The sequence below is a fragment of the Ambystoma mexicanum genome, chromosome 7p (assembly GCF_040938575.1).
Source record: "Ambystoma mexicanum isolate Mex_15411 chromosome 7p, UKY_AmexF1_1, whole genome shotgun sequence".
Taxonomy (NCBI): domain Eukaryota; kingdom Metazoa; phylum Chordata; class Amphibia; order Caudata; family Ambystomatidae; genus Ambystoma; species Ambystoma mexicanum.
Window position 1 is genome coordinate 658,347,329 of NC_090939.1, and position 16,188 is coordinate 658,363,516.

Consider the following 16,188-nt stretch of genomic DNA (forward strand, 5'->3'; position numbering starts at 1 on the left):
TCTCTTGCGTGGACATGTGAAAGCTGTGGCGTTCATATTCTACATTTCGTAGTGGCGCAAAGTAGTTGTTCAGGGAGTCGATGATGCCTTGAAAAGTGGTGGTGGTGTTATCTAGCATTTCAAAGACAATGTTGCGCACCACTGGACCTAGCGAGTGCATTAGCATTCCTCTGAGGTTGCATCAATGTATATTTGAAGTTCTTGGAGCCATTGGTTCCACCATGGTGCTAAGCTGCTGGTGTTTGTGATATCAAAAGGTGGGACTGCCTATAATTGCAGGGATTCATTGCTCTGTTCTGCCCTGTCAAGTGATGCAGGGACTGGGGGGTGGGGATGCCTGTGTGGATGATCTGCTGACAGCTTCATCCTCCGATATGGTGATGGCACACTGGATGTAAATCTGGGCTTACAAATGAAACTCTTGTCCTCCAGCTGCACTGTCTATGCATTAGTGTGGTGTGGACTGTTAATGTGATGCAGAGAGTGCATGGGGCACAACACGTGTAGTAGAGCACCTGTTATTTCAAAATATGGTGGGCTGGACACAATGTTCCTGGTTTTGGCAGGCCAGGGCTAGGACTGTACTTGTAGAATAGTCCTTACTTGCAGTCACGATGTTGTGGCTGGGAAACACGTGTCTGCCACAAGATGTCGTGTGCGGGTCATTCTAGGCTCTCACTTCAGGCGTGCTGATTGCGGTCCGAGACGCCAGGGAGGGCTGCACAGCAAGGTGTCGGGAAACTTCCACTTGAGGCAGCGTGCTCTGTAATATATTCGCTGCGGCACACGTGGCTTCTAAACCTTTGTCGCCATTGTTATGGTCAGGCAATATAATGAGACAATGTATGCTGCGTAAATAATGCATGGAGACAGGCAGCTTAGATCTATCTTCCTTTAATCTCGTAATACAACGGCTATCACATTTGGCGTTAACCCCGCCTACATATGCGAACGTCGGCGCTCGCCATAGAGACAGGACACGGTTCTTCCCGTACAGTGATTAAATATAAACATGGGACACTACAAGGCCGCTTATAGGAAAAGCCCCTTTCTTCAGAGATGCCAGAATAGATGAGATGCCAGAATAGATTGATAACCACATAGAACATACAATTGTATATGGGTGACTATGACAACCAAGGCCCAGGATAAGTATTCCACCACAGGGTTGAGACGAGAGTGAAGCTCAACATATCTATCAGATGTGACTGCGAACCTCTCGGTAGAATATTTTCATGTAGTTGATAGCCAACTATGTACATTTTAATTTTTTTTGAAGTACGTTTAGATTTCAGCAGTTCTGGCGAGTCCATACACGTAATCATATTATATACCTCCAAATATTCCCATATGTGTATAATATGCTGATCTGCCTTCTGACACCTCCATTTAAGAGAACTGTGTGATTGGGTCCTATGTCCTAGCCCCTACCTATCCTATGTCCTAGCGCCTACTTCCATGTGCTCCCAACAAAACACTCACTGTCATTGCTCTCGTCATGTCCAGAGCAGATTACGCCAACAGCCTATATCTGGGCATGCCAGGACGACTTATAGAAAACTCCAATGCATACAAAATGCGGCAGCCAGACAGCTCCACAAACTCCCTCGAAGAGAACACATCACAAAAGCGCTCAAAACACTACACTGGCTACCAATAAAACAGCAAATCAAGTTCAAATCAATGTGCATAACACACAGGATAATCCACAGCCAAGGCGTGTGTGATGCTGGAAATGCATCGGAGGGACAGGGCCTCCGTATCCTTGTCCTTTACTGTTTTTATTGTGTGTTATGTCGTGTTTTCCGTGCAGGAGTTCAGGTGGGACTCCTGGCGGTGCAGCTCTCTCTCTTTTGGTTTGGTGAACAGACCCGTGGGATACCCTTATGGCACCCATGGGTAGGGGTACAACCCTGTGCCCCTAGTGTATGTTTTTGGGCACCTGTGTGTGACCCACAGAGCAGGGTATGGGCTGGTGGCAGCTCTGTGCTGAAATGAATGGTGCCCCGAGCGTCCTGCATTTTGAGATGCCCAGGCCCTGTCATTGGAATCGGTAGATTCCTGATGGAGACAAAATGGCCCCCATGGCCTCTTGCCTTCCATCACCTGTTACCTTGATCTTCCCGAAGTCCCGGGAAGCCCTGCCTCTGTCCCTTCCCCCTAACTGGCTGTTGGGTGGAAGTTCCGTATATGGTAGTGTGGGGAAGTCCCGACCAGACTGGTTGGAGCCTTCTCAACGACCGCATGTTGTGGGTACGCCTGTGGGTGGGACCTGGGTGAATGGAGTGTGTGACGAATATGCATTCTATGTTGTGGCCGTCCAGTATCTGGTGTTTGACACAATGGTTGAGACAGCCCCGCCCGACACGGGTATGAATGCAGCTTGAGTGTTGAATGGCTCAGTACTTGTCCCAATACACATAACTTGTTGTGAGTGTGTGGGGATGCGCCTCGGCACCCGCAGGGGGTGATGGGCGCACCTGGGATTGGGGGCACCAGGAGCCAAGGCAGCGGACCGGCCCCTCATCTCGCGGCGGTCACCAACGCCGGTAGTGGAGGAGCCCGAGCCGATGCTCGGGGACGTGGCGCGTCACCGCCGCACTCACCTGCCGGAAGGCGGCCCGTTGCTCAGGGACGCGGCACGTCGCTGCCACACTCGCCTGATGGGAGACCCGGACCCAAGGACAGGAGGGGAGCGCAGACCCTCCATGACAAGGAGGGGGGGCGACCAGCCCTTCAGCGTGCCACGGCTCGCGGCTGGAAGACGCCCGTAGCCAGGGCCCGCCCATACCCGACACGACCACGTTTTTGGTCACGTGATCGCCTCAGCAGTTCCCCGCGGCATGGATGGGATCACGCAGACACGGCAGCCTTTATGGGAGGCGGTTCAACACGGCAGCAGCCAATAGGATGTCGGCTGGTCAGGGCTGATGGCGATTGGTGGGGGAATGATTCTGAGGTAGTCCATAAAAGCCCGCCAAAAGAAACTGACAAGGTTCTCTCATTTTACAGGGAAGAGAAGAGGAGGAGGAACGAAGATCAGAGTGGTGGGCCTATCCAGACACCACGATATAGAATAAGCTTGAGGACTGCCTCACCGTATTCTGAAGGGGTCAAACACTGGTGAAGTAAACCAGAGGACAATATACTTTGTTTTGTTAAGGACCCTTATCCATTTGGAATAAATATAATTTCAGCATCTGCCTGTCTCCTGAAGGTTATTTCCCACACTGGCGACGAAGGTGGGATCGACAACGACATGGAGGCACTGATCAAGACCCTATCGGAGGGGCAGCAGCAACTGCAGCAATTGGTACAACTGCAAACCCAACAAGCGGCCGCGGACAGGCAAGCTTTTCAGCAAGCCATCCAGTTACAGGGCTCCCTACAAACCACAGCCCAGGACAAACAACACAAGACCATCACCCGCCTCACGGATGTGGTGGCCAATGCAAGAAACCAACCACTGGTGCCATCTGCTCTGCTCCAGAAATACAAGGAGGGGGGGAAGACCCTGCCTTCTTTTTCACCAGTTTCGAGAGGATCGCCAGGAATGTGCAATGGCCTCCCGACCGTTGGGGACAGTACGTCGCCTCCCTACTTTCTGGGGTGATGCAGGGTGCCTACCAGGCGGTGAACCCCAACGGCAGTATACCTTATGGGGAAATTAAGGCCGCGGTCCTGGATCGTCTAGGCTTAGACGAAGAAGCATACCAAATACAGCTGAGAGAGACCAGACTCAGGGTGGGGGAAAGCCAGCGCCAGTTATATTACCGGATAAAGGACTTGGTCGAGAAATGGCTACTTCCTCCGACCCTAGCGAATCAACCCGTTCTCGACAAAATAATCCTGGAGCAGTTCATCGAAGCCCTACCAGGACAGATGCAGAGGTGGGTCAGACAGCACTACCGACCCACCTTGACTGAGGCGGTGGATATTGCCTCGGCATACCAGAAGGCGGGTCACCATAAGATGCAGCCAACTGCGGTAACAGCCCGGATAGCGATCCCGATGTCCTATCCCCTTGCGTTTAGGGGCGGCAGAACCCTGACCACGAGATGGAGACATCCCCAGAAAGCCTGAAGACAAGAAGACAGGAGTCGAGGAGAAACATCCATTGGCAGCGCCAGGTTATAAGCAACCACAATGCTACGAGTGTAACGAATGGGGGCATATTGCCAGGTTTTGCCCCAGAAGGAGAACAGCCGAACCGATGGACATCGGATACCTGAATCCTGGATCGGAGGAGAGCATCCCGGGGCCCTACATGGTGGACATTAGGGTGGATGGCAGACCATTGCGCGCTCTACTTGACAGCGGCAGCCGACAGACCGCCATTGCACCAACCGTAACACACCATACTTGTCTAATATAACAGTGCCTATTAGATGTATTCACAGGGATGTAAAGTGTTATCCAATGAAGGATGTGGTGGTAGAACTAAACGACACAACCACTCCCTTGAGGGCTGCCATCCTGCCATGTCTGCCTGCCCCGGTGGTGATAGGAACTGACCTACCCGGGTTTGAACAGGCCTTGAAAGCCCTGGAGGATAGGAAGAACCCTCTGCCCGAGCCCAATACCCCAGGGACGGAATCCGCTTCCCGGGGCCCCTTGCAGGGACGGAAAAGGCGAACCCGGATGGAATGGTGTCAGGCTAGCTACATGACCAGACCCATCAACTGGAGTTTGGAGGAGAATGAAGACACCATTAGCGGGGAAACCCTAACCGACCCGACTCTACGGGTGGCACGAGAAAGGGCAACGCAAGAAGGGGAACCAGATCTAGCCAGGGGACCGGGGTTCCTACTACGCCGGGGTCTGCTGTATCGCAGATATAAGGGCGAAGACGGAGTCGTCAAGGAGCAGTTGGTGCTGCCGCAAAAACATTGTGCCATAGTGGTACAACTGGCTCACAACCATCCCTGTGGCGGCCATATGGCTTCCCTCAAGACCCAGCAAAACCTATTGAAGCAGTTCTACTGGCCGGGCATTTACGGGGAAGTGGCCCAGTTCTGTAAAACCTGCCCTACATGCCAGTTGACCAGCGGTGTCCTACCAACGAAGGCGCCGCTGCAGAAAATGCCTCTCATAGCGGTTCCTTTCCAGGGGATCGGCATGGATATCGTCGGTCCTTTGGAACCCGCTAGCAGGGGGTACAAATATCTGTTAGTGATCGTCGACTATGCCACCCGATACCCGGAAGCATTTCCGTTAAAAGGGACATCTGCCAGGGTTCTGTGCGACCAACTTATCCCATTTTTTGCACGGGTGGGGCTGCCTTCGGAAGTAGTCACGGACCAAGGCCCGAATTTCATGTCTGCCCTCTTAAAACAGGTATGCGAACGACTCCAGATCAAACAACTGAGGACCTCCGTATACCATCCCAAGACAGATGGGCTGGTCGAGCGGTATAACCAGACCATCAAGAAAATGCTGAGGAGAGTGACGGGACCGGACGCAAAGAATTGGGATCGGGTGTTGCCTCTGGTGTTGATGGTGTTAAGGGACACACCCCAATGGTCCACTGGTTTCTCCCCCTTCGAACTTCTATTTGGAAGACACCCCAGGACAATACTGGATCTGGTGAAGGAGGAATGGGAAGCCAGCGAGGAGATGTTACTCACTGAGTACACCGAGGAGCTAAAAACCCATCTGACGGCTCTGCGCGCCTTGGCCGAAGCCAACCTCGACCAGGCTCAATCGTCCCAAGAGAAGAACTACAATAAGGGAAGCCGGATGAGCACTTTCAAGCCCGGGGACAGAGTACTGGTACTCTTGCCTACCTCTGCACACAAGTTATTGGCCAGATGGCGAGGTCCATACGAGATCATCGACGTACTCAGCCCAGTGACATATCGGGTGCATCAACCCGATAGGACCACCACCGACAAGGTATACCACATCAACTTGTTGAAGGAGTGGAACGAACCGAGTATGAGTGCGTTCGCAGAACCCAAGGAACCAGGTTCAGAAGAAACCGTGAACACCGTTCCTGATACCCTCTGAGCCATCAATTGGGGCAACGTCATCTCTCCGGACATGAAATCAGACGTCATGGACAAGTTATCTCCCTACGCCGATGCCTTTTCTACGCTACCCAGTCGCACCAGTATGTTAGAACACGGGATCAACACAGTGCCCGGACAGACTATAAGGCTTAGGCCCTATCGGATCCCCGAAGCCAGACGACGGATCATCACTGCCGAAGTAGACAAAATGCTGCGGATGGACATCATAGAGCCATCCAACAGCGTATGGTCATCCCCCATAGCGCTGGTTCCCAAGCCGGACGGATCTGTACGCTTCTATATGGACTACAGACAACTCAACTCTATTTCTCAGTACGAAGCGATTCCGATGTCGCGCATGGACGAGCTCTTGGAAGGCCTCGGAGCGGCCCTCTTTCTAAGCACTTTAGATCTAACCAAGGGATATTGGCAGATTCCCTTGCGTTCCCAGGACAAGGAGAAAACCGCCTTTTCCACGCCGAGGGGACTGTATCATTACAAAGTCCTACCCTTTGGACTACACGGCGCCCCCGCCACGTTCCAAAGGCTAATAGATATCGTCCTACGACCACACGACAGATATGCGGCCGCTTATTTGGACGACATTGTGGTTTACAGCAAATCCTGGGAAGCCCATCTGAGTCATCTGGAAGCAGTAGTGACCGATCTGCACAAGGCGGGTTTACATATAAACCCCAAAAAGAGCACGATCGGAACGCGCAAAACCAAGTATTTGGGACATATAGTAGGTGGGGGTGTCCTGAAACTGCAACTATCCAAGACTCAGGCAATACATGACATTCCGACTACCACCAACAGGAAGCAGATCCGGGCGTTCTTGGGGCTCGTTGGGTATTACAGAAGGTTCATACCTGACTTTTCTTCTGTGGCCGCCCCCTTGACCGATGCTTTGAGGCTCAAGGGTGCTCCAAACCTGACCAACAACAAGGACGCCCTGGCTGCCATCGAACACCTGAAACTTAGGATTTCATCAAACCCTGTTCTTTGTTGCCCAGACTTCCAACAACACTTCTATCTGCAAACGGATGCCTCGAACCAGGTTTTGGGGGCTGTGCTCTCACAAGACCGGGGGGGTGATCTGCGTCCTGTATGCTTCATCAGTCGGAAAACTGCTGCCACATGAGGCTGCATATTCCACCATAGAGAAGGAATGTTTGGCCATTAAGTGGGCCGTCGACTCCCTCAGATACTACCAGTTGGGTCACCGGTTCACCTTGTACACGGACCATGCTCCCTTGCAATGGCTTGCGCGGCATAAGGACACTAATCAGAGAGTGCTCCGCTGGTTTCTGTCTCTCCAACCTTTTGACTTCCTCACGCTTCACAAACCGGCCCGGTTCCAGCTGGTGGCCGATTACCTGTCTAGGTGCGCTTCCCGGCCCGATCGGCCTGGGACTGGGGTGGGTATGTGTGGGGATGCGCCTCGGCACCCGCAGGGGGTAATGGGCGCTCCTGGGATTGGAGGCACCAGGAGCCGAGGCAGCGGACCGGCCCCTCCTCTCGCGGCGGTCACCAAAGCCGGTTGTGGAGGAGCCCGAGCCGATGCTCGGGGACGTGGCGTGTCACTGCCACACTCGCCTGATGGAAGACCCGGACCCAAGGACAGGAGGGGAGCACAGACCCTCCATGACAAGGAGGGGGGCGACCAGCCCTTCAGCGTGCCGCGGATTGCGGCTGGAAGACGCCCAGAGCCAGGGCCCGCCCATTCCCGACGCGACCACGTTTTTGGTCACGTGATTGCCTCAGCAGTTCCCCGCGGCATGGATGGGATCACGCAGGCACGGCAGCCTTTATGGGAGGCGGGTCAACACGGCAGCAGCCAATAGGATGTCGGCTGGTCAGGGCTGATGGCGATTGGTGGGGGCTTGATTCTGAGGTAGTCCATAAAAGCCCGCCAAAAGAAACTGACAAGGTTCTCTCATTTTACAGGGAAGAGAAGAGGAGGAGGAACGAAGACCAGAGTGGTGGGCCTATCCAGATACCACGGTATAGAATAAGCTTGAGGACTGCCTCACCGTATTCTGAAGGGGTCAATCACTGGTGAAGTAAACCAGAGGACAATATACTTTGTTTTGTTAAGGACCCTTATCCATTTGGAATAAATATAATTTCAGCATCTGCCTGTCTCCTGAAGGTTATTTCCCACAGAGTGTCTGGAGAGAAGTGAATGGCCAGAATATCTTGTGTGCCTGATTGGCTGCCTGCCTGCATGAATGCCCGTAGTCGTGATTGGATGCTTGAGTATGACCCAGCGGAACGAATGGGAGATCAACAGTATATCTGGGAACCTCTCACTGCTAGGAATCGTGTTCGGAAGCTGAAGTCCACTACGACGAGTAACTGGAGTAACTGAAGCATAACCTTGAGCCCTGCTGGACAAGAAGAATTGCTGTTGCTCTCCTTCACAATCTGAAAATTGCGGTGCCTCAAGAACTGACCCAGAGAGGACCTGGTAAGGCGCCCTCTACCCGAGCTACGAGGGACCATCGTGTACAGTTGATCTTTGCCTACGCTCCCTGGTAGACAGACCTTTGACAGGCTGCCGACCCAATACGGGGATTGCTGAGGAACTCCAAGGAGAAGCGCCCGGACTGTTGTCCACCACTGTCACCGACCGCCGTCGCCGACTGGAGCCGCCATGCTCCCCTTGCCTAAGAACTTCATTGATCCAAGGACGCTCTCGTCCGCATCGTCGCCGCTGTATCCTGCTGGAGAAGGCCTGACCGTTGACGCGCCGAGGAGCATCCACCGGTGGGTTTCCCGCCACCCAAAGACCACAGAGACGCCGACGACTCAACGCCCTTGCTGGGCCACAGTTCTTCAACTCTTTGCGGTCCAGAACTATCGACACCGAGGAGCCCCGCACGCCTCTTCCTTGCAGGACGTTTACGCTTCCCCGTCAACAAGCACCGCTAGGAACAATGCGGCCACTTCACCGTCGTAGCTTGACCTGTTATCCGTCGGACGTTCGACCCGTGACTCCTGCCTTAAAGGGAGGGCACTCAAGAAGGGTTGTCGATTTCCCCGACGAGGAACGCTACAACGCCAAGGTACTTTGGGGTTTACAGAACTATTGGAAAGGCTAGTCTGAACAATATATGGGCTGGGCTTTTATCTTTCTTCTGCAGGTTGCCCAGGTGGGGGGGGATCTCCACCAAGAACTGAATTTAACGTTAGTTACCAGTATTCTGCCAATTGCTCAACCATCTTGCTTTTCTTCCTCTCTCTACTGCTGGTTTACTCTTTATTTTGATCTGTGTGTCATTCTGACCGTATGCACTTTAATGAGATCTAATAACGTTAGTGGTACCACTTTAGAATTGTACATATTTACCATTGTTGATTTTCGGAGTACAAAGTGAGTTATCGTGATCGTGTATATGACTTTGAATATTAATTATATAAAGACTGTGTTTTAACCGATACAGTGTGTGGACATTCCTTTGTGGGTGCTCGGGGACTACAAGCTAGGCCTTGATTGCTCGTCCATTGCTACCGTAATAGAGAATTTTGGCAGGGGTCTCTGTGTCTCTCCTATACCAAATAGAGAGCGGAAGTACAGACCCCGCCCTCCGGTCTTTACAGCGTGGAGTTCCTAAGAGATAAAATAAGCATACTCCGCCCAATAAGGCCACTCAACTCCATCAGCTACATCCGTTTGGAACCAACACCATACAACATAAGAAAATTTGGAGGATCCTTTCTCTCACCATGCCCCCAAAACCTGGAACGAACTACCAAAGAACATACGCAACACAAGAGATCACCTCCTATTCAGAAAACTCCTCAAATCTTGGCTCTTCACCCCGTAATTAGAAAGAATGCCCATGGGGGCACATACACAGATGAAACATTGCTGAGAGAGGAAACCGATCCTCCCTATCTCCCTAAGCTACCGCCCATCATCTGAAGTAAGGGAAGAACAATCTACGGCTTATCAACTTACCATCTGAAAGATAGAGATGCTAGAATCATACCAAAGAACGATCACACAGAGATCGGGATGGAAGGGTAAGGATGATATGTCAATAATACCTTGCCCTACAAAGTAAACACACGAAAATAAACACACGCAGCCATGGATCACCGACAAGAAATAAATAGGAAGGGAGCAGATGATTGTCAAAATATAGCACGAATACCAGAGTGGGAGACAATGCACGCCTCAACCTGGTGCTCAAAGGTCAAAATAACACAGCTGGGAACTTGCCACACCATCACTCCTAACATTCAGACGGACAGGAAAGAAAAAGAATATGCCTACTCCATAAGACAACCAGATACATAGAATATGAATTATAAGCAATAAGAGACATATAACCCACTAACCCAAAAACTCAATTTCTGCATACTTAAGTCACACTAAAATCCACACAACCACCTTCTCGCACAGCAAACCGCACGCACTTCACCACACCGCAACAACACATAAGTTGCACCAACAGCACAGGAGGACTCTCATCCATCTGATATTCACACCCAAGCTCAGTGCACAGTGAAAACCAAACTGAAGCTGCCAACAGGACATCACCTTTCTTTCTTTTTAGTTTCCTTATTTGTGTTTGGTAAACATGTACCTTTACAAAAGTGATACAATTAAACAACAAAAAACGAATTAAAACGCATCCAACATGTACGTAAATCGCATACCAATACAAATGTTCAGAGAGAATCACAATAAAACAAAACATGATTAAAATAACCAAATTACATAACCAAGTTTCAAATTCTAATACATCATAATCCTCACACAGAAAGTGCACACAATTGATTTTACCATTAGGATATATTGTCCTGATCCGAGTCCACCTCCCCTTTCTCCTCACCTGACTCCTCCGATGTACGTACACAAAGATCGGGTTCAAACTTGCCTGGCTTATCCTTAGTCCTTGGAACCCTGCTTTTCTGTGTTCTGACCTTCTTTTCGTGAAGATAAGGTCTGGCCCCTCCGGAGGCCACCGTGACAGAAGAGTGGACCTATCACCGGGGAACCCCAGGGGGCCAGCCTCAGTTCTAGAGAAAAAGCCCGAAGGCGGAAAAAACCCTAGTCCATAGATGGGTTCGGAAGGTAGGTCCTTTAGATGGTTCAAAACTATAATTTGCAGTTCCAAAATGTCAGGGGTTATGACGTAGAGAGTGAGTTTGAAGGCAGGAATCAAAGATGCAAAAAGCAAGGTACGGAGTAAAGGGGTAGCTGACCCTGAGATAAGGGTATACAGGGAAAGTACAGAAAAGGGAAAAGGGAAACAGTAATTAGAAAGGGTTACTGTACCAAAGTCTCAAGTAGTCTGAAGCAGCGCTAACCCCCTGCGGCGAAGCGGAAAGGAACAACTCGCCAGAGGGTATTACGCCGATAAGGTAGACAAAGGTAGACAAAGGTAGAAAAGTAACAAAGGCTTGAGAAACGCCGCGGCGACCAACACAGCGCTTCCGTGTTTGTAAAAGAAAGAAATACCAGTCAGAAGGGTTGAAGGAACAGCCGATAGCAAGTCCAGTAAGAAAGCTCCTGTTTCCGGACGCGGAAACACAGTGCGAGAAGCACCCTCGCGGCCGGAGTCCCAGGTTGAAGTAAGGTAGGTGGAAGTTTAGAGCAAAGAAAGAAATAGCGAAGCGGAAGGGTACCGCAACGGATGTAACGGCTGCACTCTGTAGCGAATACGGAGATAATAGAAAGGTAAGGAATAGGGTTAAAGTGAAGGAACCAGGGGAAACGAGAACTAGGAGGAATACCCAGGAAGGCGATAATCCAAAGTCGGAGCGTTGAGAGAGAGTGAATAACAGATACAACGTGCCGAAAAGTGGGCGGAGCCGGATTATATACGCTCAGCGTATTGATGGGCGCCATGTTGGGTGAGGACTAGACCGATCACCGGTGGAACCGCCAGCGATACCAATGTTTCCAATCTTGGGTCCTGACAGTATACCCCTTTCCTCTCGGGGTACCCCCCGGCTTGCCCGGGTGAAGGCGATGAAACTTTCTCAAGAGCCTAGGGGCATGAACATGGCTTACTGGTTCCCAAGACCTCTCTTCCAGAGGATAGCCTTTCCAGTGAACCAGGTATTGGAGCCGACCTCTGTGGTATCTGGAGTCCACTAGGTATGCCACTTTGTATTCTTCTGGAATGGAACGTACTTGGGCTCGACTTTTGCGGATGGGTCTAAGGAACGGGTCTACCTTGTACTCCTTGAGCAAAGAGACGTGAAACACCGGGTGAACCCTTTTGAGATAGTCAGGAAGTTTGAGTCGGAAGGCAACCGGGTTGACCTGTTGGAGAATGGAAAATGGACCAAGATAACGGGGAGAGAATTTTCCGGAATGAACCCATCTAGGAAGAAATCTAGTAGATAACCAGACTAGGCGTCCTGGTCCCCATGTAGGATTGGAAGCTCTGCTCCTATCTGCCCATCTCTTCTGTGATTGTTGACTGAGTTGGTGTGCTTTCTTGGCGAGACTATGAACTTCCTGAAGTTCCTGTATCACGCAGTCCAGAGATGGGATCTTAGTGGTTAAAGAGCCAAACCCTGGTAGATGTTTGGGATGGAATCCATAAGTGCACAAAAAAGGACTCATTTGGATAGAAAGGAAACGATGCCATCTCTCTTGTTGTGTGCTGCAGAAACACCTTAAGTACTGTTCCAGGTTTGCGTTTAACCTTTCGGTCTGTCCGTTACTCTGGGGTGGTATCCCGAAGAAAGAGCTCTGTTGATGCCCAGGGCCTGACAAAGCGAAGCCCAGAATTTGGACGTAAACTGAGGTCCCCGGTCAGATACAATGGTCTGTGGTAAACCGTGTAGACGGACTATATCTCGAAGGAAGGTATCAGCTGTCTCCGAAGCAGAAGGGATTTGTTTAAAAGCTGAAAAATGGGCCAGTTTGCTGAATGAATCTATTGTGACCATAATCACTGTCATACCCTCAGAAGGGGGAAGATCGACGATGAAATCTGTGGAGATATGTTCCCAGGGTCGTGACGGTAAGGTATGTTGTTGTAGGAGTCCGAGCGGTTTACCGGTTCGGTATTTGTTAGAGGCACAGATTGAGCAGGAGGTAACATACTGATATACATCAGTCTTTAATTTTGGCCACCAAAAGCCTCTTTGCAAGAGTTCATAGGTCTTTCTGATGCCCGGGTGACCCGACAAGGGGGTATCATGGCACCATGAAAGGACGAGCTTCTGGAGATCCTTGGTGGGAATGAAAAGGGCGTGATCATGATAGTACAGTCCATCCTTGCCTTGAATGACTGTGGCAGGTAAACTTGCACCGGACTGATAATGAGGTATCAGATCTCGGAAAAAAGAGACTGTGGAAGCTATGACCTTGAGATTTGGGAAAATGTGGTCATGTTCACTGTAAGTTCCTGAACTGTCCCCGATACTTCTTGATAAGGCATCTGCCCTCTTGTTTTCTGTGCCCGGAATATAGGTTATTATGAAGTCGAACTGTAGGAAGAAATATGCCCACCGGGCATGTCGGGCATTGGTGCACTCCATTTGTTGTAGAACTCGGAGATTGCTATGGTCAGTTCTGATTACAAAGGGATGGGTTGCGCCTTGTAAGAGTTGTCGCCATTCTTGGCAGGCTAACTTGATGGCTAAGAGTTCTCTCTCTAAGACGGAGTAGTTCCGTTCACTACTGGTGAGGGTCTTCAAGATATACGCCACTGGGTGTTCATAGTCATCAGCTGCCTTCTGTAATAGGATGGCACCTACTGCTCCTATCGAAGCATCCGTCTTCAGGATGTATGGTATGGTCTGATCCGGCTGTATCAAAATGGGAGCGGAGGAGAAACGTTCCTTCAGAGTCTGAATAGCTCTTCTTTGTTCATCTCCCAAAGCAAACTTGACTCCTTTCTTGAGCAGGGATGTGAGAGGAAGCACTAGGTTGGAGAAGGTTGGTATAAATCTTCTATAAAAGTTGGCTAACCCTAAGAAGCTTTGTAGCTCTTTGATAGTGCTGGTTTCTCTCCACTCCATGATAGCCTTAACCTTTGCTGGGTCCATCTCTATGCCTTCACCTGACAAAACGAATCCTAGGTAGGATACGGAAGTGGTCTCGAACTTGCATTTTTCCGGTTTAACCAAAAGCTGATGTTCAAGAAGGCGTTGGAGTACCTTTCTCACCAGTGACCTGTGTTCGTTAGCGACCGAGAGTATACCAGGATATCGTCCAGATATACCACCACCGAGACAAACAACATGTCTGCGAACACCTTATCCATATACCTCTGAAAGACAGCGGGGGCGTTGACCAGGCCGAATGGCATCACCCGGTATTCGAATAATCCGAAAGGAGTGCGAAACGCGATCTTCCACTCGTCGCCTCTTCTTATCCTTAGGAGATGGTAGGCGCCTCTTAGATCCAGTTTGGTAAAATATACGGCTCCTTGCACCGCCTCCAAGATGTCTCGGATTAATGGCATAGGATACCGGTCTCTGATCGTCACCTTGTTAAGCCCTCTATAGTCAATACATGGACGTAGTTCGGAGCTGTCCTTCTTTGGTATAAAGAATAAGGAGGCTCCACAGGCTGATCTCGACTCTTGAATGAGTCCATTCTGGAGATTAGAGTCCAGATATTCTCGTAGGATCTTCCTTTCTGGGAGTGACAAAGGGTACATCCGCCCGAAAGGAATCACTGCTTCAGGTACTAGGTCAATGCCGCAATCTTCTGGTCTGTGAGGGGGAAGATCACGAGGTTGGATGTCTATGAATACCTCAGAGAATTCGTGATATTGAGTTGGAGGAAACCATGTTGCCCATACAATTTGATTTACAAAAGAGTGAGTCGAAGCTCACCTTATTAGCCTTCCAGTCAATGTGGGGATTGTGTTTCCTTAGCCATGGAATACCGATGACCAGAGGGAAATGGGCTGCTCTGATCTGATCAAAGACCAGATATTCCGAGTGATGGCTCATCTCCATTCTCAGTGGTATTGTTTCTGTGGTGATAGGACCGGATGACAGGGTTCGACCGTCTACACCCTCTACCGGAATGGGAGTTATCTTACGTTTGGTAGCTATGTGATGTTCAATAGCCCAGTTAGCATCCATGAAGTTACCTGCAGCTCCACAGTCCAGCATAGCAAGTACCTCAATGGAACTCGAAAGAGACAACCATAACGTGACTTGGAAAACCATCAGGCTGTTTTCCTCAGGGTCATTCATAGTTCTTGAGTGATTGCAAGGGTACTTGGCACTTCCCCCGAGACTTCCCTTGCTGTAGATCGGGGGTTGAAGTTTTCCTTCCTCTGGGGTGGCACTTCAGGACAGTTTCTCAATAAGTGTTTGGCGGAACCACAATACATACATAACCCGGTCTCTCTTCTTCGTTTACGCTCTCCCGGTGTAAGGGGTCCCCTGGTAGTTCCGACTTGCATGGGTTCTTCAGAAGGGGCGTTGGTCCGGGTTGCTGGAGAAGGGTTCGGTAGACTGAGAGACTGAGGATTGTTCCTGAATCGTCTTCTTTCTTGTCGTCTTTCTGTTAATCGGAATTCAATCTGTAATGCTAAGGTCATCAGTTCCTGACAAGATACTGGTCGGGCTACACGAGCTAACTCGTCCTTGAGCTTGTCATGGAGTCCTCTCCGAAATATAGTTTGTTGAGCTGAATCGGGCCAGTCTGCCTTAGCCGCTAGTCTCTGAAAACGGGCGATGTAAGCCTGGACGTCTGTGTTCCCTTGTTCGACATCCAGGATAGCTTCTAAGGAGGAGTATAATACCTCTGGTCTGTCGAATCGTTCCTTGAAGCCCTCTATAAAACGATCATAATCAATCAAAGAAGGGTCGTTTCTGGCAACAAGAGGAGTGGCCCAAGCCAGAGCATTTCCTGGGAGGTTGGCAATGATGAATCCAACCCTAGATCTTGCCGATTCATAGGCATGGGTCCGGAAGGCAAAATACACACCACAGGCATCAAGGAATTCCTTCATTCCTCCCGGGTAACCGTTGTACTTGCCAAAGGAAAGGGGCATCGCAGGTAGATCTCCACGGTCGTCTCTATGTAGGACTACCTGCTGTCGGAGTGCTACGTTTTCTGTCCTCAGAGCCTGGACTTCAACTGTGAGGTTCTGCATTGCCGCCACCAGCTCTTGATATTGTTCCAAGGAAGCCATGTTAGGGTTCGGGCGTTGTATTCTGTCCTGATCCGAGTCCA